Source organism: Dreissena polymorpha, unplaced genomic scaffold (genome assembly GCF_020536995.1).
Source record: "Dreissena polymorpha isolate Duluth1 unplaced genomic scaffold, UMN_Dpol_1.0 chrUn066, whole genome shotgun sequence".
NCBI lineage: Eukaryota > Metazoa > Mollusca > Bivalvia > Myida > Dreissenidae > Dreissena > Dreissena polymorpha.
This window is the reverse complement of record NW_026273380.1, coordinates 70001-77635: the sequence shown is the minus strand read 5'-3', so window position 1 is coordinate 77635 and position 7635 is coordinate 70001.

Genomic DNA, 7635 nt, shown 5'->3' with positions numbered 1-7635 from the left:
GAGACGTGTAAGTTGCATTTTACTTTTCACATTGTTTTTATTTAACGATGTACGAGTTTGCGAGTTTGACTTTTGAAGTGACGTTTTTTAATTTGTTAAGTTTTATATTTCGTTGTTTTTTTAATTAAAATATTTTTTTTAAGAATTATCAGATATGTGTTGAGTTCTTCTTGGTCCAAATTTCAACACAAGCCGTTCAAAAATAAGAGATCTATATTGATATGAATAAGTGATGCGTTAAAAAAGTCTCCGAGTGTATTGTTATTATGAAAGTCCTAAAATGCTATAGTGTACTATGTGTATTATTGAATATTGTAAATTGTTGCTTATTTAGCTAAATAAATATATTCATATTTTAACATTGAAAATCAACATTATGTGGTTGATTTTAACATAGTAAAGGTGGTTCAATTATGAATAATTGGCACACTTCATGATATAAAATATTTGTTTTGGGGAGAAAAGGTAATTGACAAAAAAACATGGACGCGACAGCTATGTTTTGTTTTCTTTTATACAAAATAATCCACAAAAAACAGATAGTAGTCACGTGACAAACCCAGGTTGTATTACCAGTTGTGAAATAATATATTTGTAACGTCACAAGCTCATTCTCATCTTGTACAATCCCGAGTTAGGACGCCTTTTTTAATATGGAAGAGAAATTAGAACAGTTTATGGGTTTAGTGTCCGATAAATTGGATAACTTCGAACGTAAACTTAATAACGGATTAGCAAAGGTGCATAGTTCACCAGTGGACGAGAATCCATGCGGATTATCCGTGGATCCTAGCAGTTTTGTTTCCACGAGAGACAGCCACGGGTTTGTGGCCCCCGGGACCGATTTTTCTACCGCATCCGGGAGATAGCCGACGGACATCCAGGGGAAATTTTCAGCGTTGAAGGACTCTCTTTCGCGAGTGAGGCTTCCGGCTGAGCTCAAACTTAACGAATCCCGTCAAGGAGTCAGGAGATCAGACCAACCGGTCTTGAACATTCTTACAAAGTGCAGCCGGTATAGTGAGACTTCAGCGAAATTGTTGACAACGCTCGAGCCAGGTCAACCTTTGACACAAGACACATTGGGTAAGTTTTTCCTGATTTCCCACGCTCAGTGCAAATATTTGCAGGACGAATACGCGGCTGTGCTTGTCAACAGCTAGTTTGACAATTCAGCCTCTAGATTGTTTCGAGCTTTTCAAAAGAACACATCAGGGTTGAACGCGGAATCATTGGAGACTTTGCGAACGTTAGCTGCAGCTAGCCGGCCGCACCGAGGAAGTTACTCTAGCAATCAGCCAGCTAGAGGTCGTGGACGTGGGTACGGTCAGCGCTCTGGAGACGATTTCAGTGGATTTTCTCGTCGAGGCTTCCCGCAAAACTGAAGGAAAGACAACTCTCCATCGACGTCAGCTGGATCAAAGGACGAGTTTCTTCCCTTGGATTTCGATAACCAATCACCGGTGTGTGAACTTTAATACGGATCGTGAGAACAGCATCACAACATGTAAATTGTAATGTGAGATTTATTGTATAGTTCATCCTTTATTCTGCATATATGTGTATTACACGTTTGAAACAAAACATTGGCTCATGGACAAGTATTGGGGCACCTGATTACGTTATCCAGTGGCTCTCCAATGGAGTGACAGTGCCTTTTAAAACTCAGATGAAGCCTTGAGAACTTGAAATCACTTATTTAGTAAAACACAGGTAACATTTGTTGATTCTGAGATTGATAGATTACTTGCATTAGGATTTATTGAAGAGGCAAATATTAAACCATATTGTGTAAGTCCTTTGGGTGTTGTGCCGAAGAAAAACAATAAACTTCGTTTGATAACTGATCTGCGTCAATTGAACTCAAGTTGTGACACACTTATTTAGTGATATTAAGATATCCGTGACGCAGTTAAGTTAATTGAGCCAGGTGATAGGTTTATCACTACCGACATAAAAGACGGTTTCTTTCATATTCCAGTTCATAAAGATCATAGACAGTATTTAGGTTTTAAGTGGAGAAAGAAGTATTTTCAATGGTGTGTACTTATGTTCGGGCTTTGTTGCTCGCCATATTATTTCAATAAGACATTAAGACCGTTAATAAGTTACTTGAGGGGGCTTGGTTTGCGTGTTATTGTCTTTGTTGATGATTTTTTATTAGCAGCCAGCGTCTTTTGTATCCCTTATCATTCAGATCAATTATTGCACACGTTACTAGATTTGGGGTTTACTATAACCTTTGAGAAGTCCCAGCTTGTACCATTAAGATCAGTGTACACTATCAATAGTACTGAGCATAAAGTTAAAGTTAAGGCGCAATCAAAGCGCATTTGGAAATTAAAGCGGTCGGTAAGGAAAGTTCCCCAGGTAAATTATTTCTTAGGAAATCTTACAGTTTACTTGCTAGTAAATTATCTTGGTCAGATATCCTTACTTTGACCCATGGCGTTGTCGATGAATTAGAGAGGTGACTTCAGGCTGTAGATTATTGGAATTATAAGGATGTATGTACAGAAACTATACAAGCCCAGGATTCAACACTTGCCTGTCATCTGGGTTGGGTCGCGGTGTACCAAGACAAAGTCGCATCGGGGGACTGGAATACTTGTGTGTCATGCCTAACGTCCAACGAACGCGAGATGTTGGCAATATTAATGGTCATACAAATTTTCGGGAGATTGTTAACAGGATTAACAGTCCAGATACTCACAGACAATATCTCAGCCATGGATTATATTAATCATCAAGGGGATCCGAGCCACAGATTATCAGAATTAGCTATAGCAATATGTGCAGAGGCCATAGCTATGGGATTTCAATACAGCCGGCTGGTCCAGAACTCCGGACAAACACAACTGGATGTTGCATCCAGCAATTTTTCGCTATATAGATACTCTGTTCGGCAAGCATACAATAGACCGGTTTGCGAACTGCCAGCTCCCAAGGTTCAACAGTCAATTCTGGCAACCTCTTTCTGAGGGGGTGTCATGTCTTTGACTTCATGTTAGCGTGGCTTCAACAATCACTTGCTATTCAAACTTTGCATGGTTTGAACAAAAATGCTCATGAGCTTTTGGGATACGGTTATGCGAGTTGTCCATCTGTGGCGTGTGTAAAACAAAAATACAACTTTACCTTTATTGTCAAAGTAAGATGAATTGTTACAGTAATAAGATTATGCTTGTTGGCACACATTGACATCAGTCAGTTATTCTTGACAATACACAGGAAAAATGTTTATGCATTACGCAGAACTTATTTGGTTTCTTTAGGCAACCATTTAAACAGCAAAACCACTTGAATCTATTGCGTGAGTATTATTTCGGCAAAATCAGAGGTAGTCAAAAAACAAAGAGTAATTTTGGTATTTCTTTTTTACTGATCTGGTTGCAGATAATGCTGTAGAAAAGGAATGCCTCCCTTTTCGGAAAACAGCTAAAAAGGAATTGGACAAAAGGTTGACCAAGCGACGAAAGTAAAGGTTTGTATAAGTTACCGGTATTTTCGTGTGAAACTTACCTCTTAGTGAGTGGCATTAAGCTGTGCATTTGTTTATCTGTATGCGTGTCAGTCGGTTCTAACTTAACATGAAGACAATAGTTAAGAAAACCAATTGTAGGCCCCCAAGTTTTGCATGTTAACTTTTCCATCTTCAAAATTTGGTTCGGATATTTTCCAGGGAACATAGTGAAGACCCGTTTGCTCCACTAGTTACTCACACAGTATTTCTTTTAGGGGGGTAGGGGGGAATTTGAATTTGCACACTTTTGTTCACCAGTTTTGTAATTAAACTGGAGTTGTAGCCTCTTGTTATACCAAACTTTTACACTTTTTCGCTGGTGTAATGGGATGCTTATTTGCTTTAATTAAAATATAATTATTATAAGAATACAATGTGTGAAAAAAAAATCAATATTTTTGTCTTGAACACCATCGCAGAGAGTGAAGAAAGCCAAGGCACTACACAATTACAAGACTGAGGGCAAGGCACCACAAAATAACAAGACTGAAAGCAGTCTGGTTGAGAGGAACCAAGCCAGCTGTATGACCACGAAACCTCCACATGTGGCTTATTTGAACGTTGTCAAAATATTTGTCTTGACCATATACAGGCCTAACTTACAACTCGGTCACATGAAGTTGAAGTTAAAAAATAAGTCACTAGGTCAAATTATTGAACATTGCACCTTATACACAGATGAATTACTTAACGTCTTTATGGCTCTCCTGTTCTGCTCCTTTGTTCAGATGGGGCATATTAATTTGCATATTCGTCAGATTGTGTTTCATTTGATGAAACCTTATGAACCTTGGAATGTGAACTGATGAGCCTAAGTATTGTAATTATATAATATAGGGTGTTGTGACTGAAAGGTTTCTTTCGGATATAAATATATATTTTGATATAAATTAGCAGCTTTGTAATATTCATTATAAATACACGTGGGTTCAAATGCACCGGTAGCTGATTCAAGACTTTGACGCAATTTGAATTTTTACATTTGATAATTTTATCCTCTTAGATAGTGGAAAATGCAAGAAGGAGTTTGAAGGGGACTGCCCTGTCCATGGGCCCTACATCTACATACAAGACAAAAAGGTGGAGCTGTGTTTATCTTGAAGATAATGTGGAGGAGAAAATAAGGAAATTACAAAATGATCACAAATTATTATGGCTTTATCAGACTTTCAGAGCTCCAGATAAGGGCCGTGCGGACGTAAAAACGGCTTTTTCATGAGGGTTTACGCATTAATTTTTATAAACTGGACGTACAATTACGACTTTAATATACCTTTTACGGATTTACAAAAAAACATCTGGCCGTACCGATACGACCGCGTCAGTGCGGCTTGATTTGTTGGTCTCTAACCTAACGCTTTTCGTTGATTTAAATTACCGAAAAGTTGTAGACTGAGTTCGGTTTAATTGTCTATTCTGTCGCGTGATTCCATGTCACTCGTAAACCCGTCGAAACCAATATGTCAGCGCGCCATGGAAGACTGGCTTAACCAAAAGCGGTTCAAAACAACACTTTGTTGTCATATAATGGCTACATACGGTGTCGTCTAACCATCTTGAAATTAAATCTGTTAACCCAGAAAAAACTTTGTCGCCCGGATATTAAACGATTTGATTGCATCGGTGGCTTAAAACGTTAGAAAACACGATGGGAAACAGATGAGACAGTGACATAAGTGTTCATTTACTTAGGCTTAGCTTACTAGTTGGCATGTGTTTTCTTGTCAAGAACAATGAAGAAATAGTAAAAGTCATGCGTTTTAATGTGTAGTTGTTTTATCATAATTCAGAATGGAAACCCTAAAAATAACTGTTTAAGAAGCTAAATAGAGAATAATAGGTTAGTGTTGATTATATATCAGGTTTATCATGCGAGGCTTAGAAAACAAAAATCACGAGCCTTGGTCTTAATGTCATTAAGATTGACAAACATTTGAGATTGTTTTTATTATTGATGCACTTGGCCAATACAGGTGACGAGGTGCGTAGAAAAAGTAGTCCCGGTTCGGCAGTTGATGACGTCATTTCGTGCCATTGATTATAGCCTTGTCGTTGATTATAGATGAAATTTAATAAACGGGGCTTTAATCAACCGAATTCGCTTTTAAAGTGGGATAAATATATTTATTATAATTGCTACAAATGTTTCTGTAAAGTCAGTTATACACCCTTCAATATCAAAGAACACGGGAAGTACAGTACTAACTGTATTTATGGCTATTATAGTACAGGTACTAATTGATTTTCAGCGATTCTCCTTTTCTTTCTGTCAGTGGCAGTACCGTTACTTTTTCATAAATCCTTATCTGGAGCTCTGGACTTAAACTCACAAAGTGTTTAACTGAATGTATGAATTGTGATATTGTTTAAATATATTTCAGAACAGTTAAGAAATACCTTAATTATGCCCCTCACATTTTTTTCAGGTGCCTGAAAGGGGACCAAATAGAGCTAACCTTACATTGCCAGATGGCCTTGAAATAATAACGTCCAAAATAGCTGGAGCTGGTCTTAGAGTGTTTTCAAATTTTGGACTGAAGTCCAGGATCATGGTTGGACCGTATGAGGGCGATATCATCACTGAAAACAATAAGTCAAGATATTGTTGGCAGGTAAAGTTGACTTCAATGTGCTGCTTAGCTTGATCTATTGATACATATTTTTAGTTTGAAAAACAATAGTAGTTAAACCGCGTTAAATTGGTTGAAATACTGATCTGCAATTGCAACTAATGCGTTGATTTACTTTAGCAGTCTATACATGAATTTATTGTGCCACCACAGATTGGGAGGCATTAAACAATTTACTTGTCAGTCTGTCTCTTAGCATGTACTTTCAGCTTCTCTTTCAACTAACGAGGTGATCTCGTGCAAACTTTAACAGTTCAATGAATTTAAAGTTAACATGATTTTAAAGAAAGAAAATTATGACTTATAGGAGTTTCGGCAAAATTATGACTGATTTTTCTAATCCAGAAGCTTGTGTTTCCAATTCCTGTGTAACTACTTTGTGGGTCCTTCGCAAATTATCATATAATACTGACCTAATTGCAACTAAAGGAAGGCATCTCATTTTGGCAAAAGTATGACTCGTTTCCTCTTATACCACTATTGAATATAGATTCCCGACATTTTTTTTTATTTTCAACTTCAATGTTTCTACTTGGTGTAGCTCAAATTTTCACAATTGACTGATCTTTCTGCGGAGATAATTGTTAAACAGGAACTTTTGCTGTGACAAATCCCTGTAGAGCTATGGTCATTTGTCTTGTTTTCATCTATTGAATATAAACTCCCAAAATCAAAGCTCCCAAGTGCTTGGTGGTTTTGATCAGCCTTTAACAGCTCAATGCCCTTTGTTTGTTTGTAATTGAAGTAGTCTGCGACCCCTTGTGGCTTTATTATGGTCCTTTTTCTGTTAGTTTACTGAAATGTAGAATTTATAGGTTTTTTTTCTTTGTCGAAACATGTGTTGTATTGGAATTAGTGTTTGTGACACATTTCTAGCTGATGACTCGTTCTTTGTAAGCTTGATATGTAGATTGTGCACATCTTGTGAAACTGATTCTGTTAATATTGATCATTAGTTGTACTTTAAGGTACTGTACTATTGTACACGATAAGAAATTAAATGTGTACACATTTCTTAGTTGTATGTTATTTAGAGTAAGATATTATGTAATTCAGATCTATATGGAAGGTAAAGCTAGCCACATTGTTGATGCCCAACACAAGGCCAATTCTAACTAAATGAGATACGTGAACTGTGCTTTGAAAGAGGCAAATCAGAACCTTTTAGCATTCCAGTGCAAAGGAGGCATCTATTACTGCACATTCAATCCAGTTCTTCCAGGTTAATACATATTATATAACTAAAGATAGCACTTATGCATGTTTTGGCTGTCTTACATTGGCTATACTGGTTAATGTCCCGGTGGTTTACTCCGGTTAGTCCGTTTTCCCCACAGCCAACCCAATATCATTGTGAAAAACATTTGAGTATGAAATATACAGCTTGACATTTCAGCTATATTTTAAAATTCTTACAAATCCTATTGGCAGTCTGTTACAAAAAACTTTGCAAACTGCAGCCTCAGGCGAAAAAAGACATCA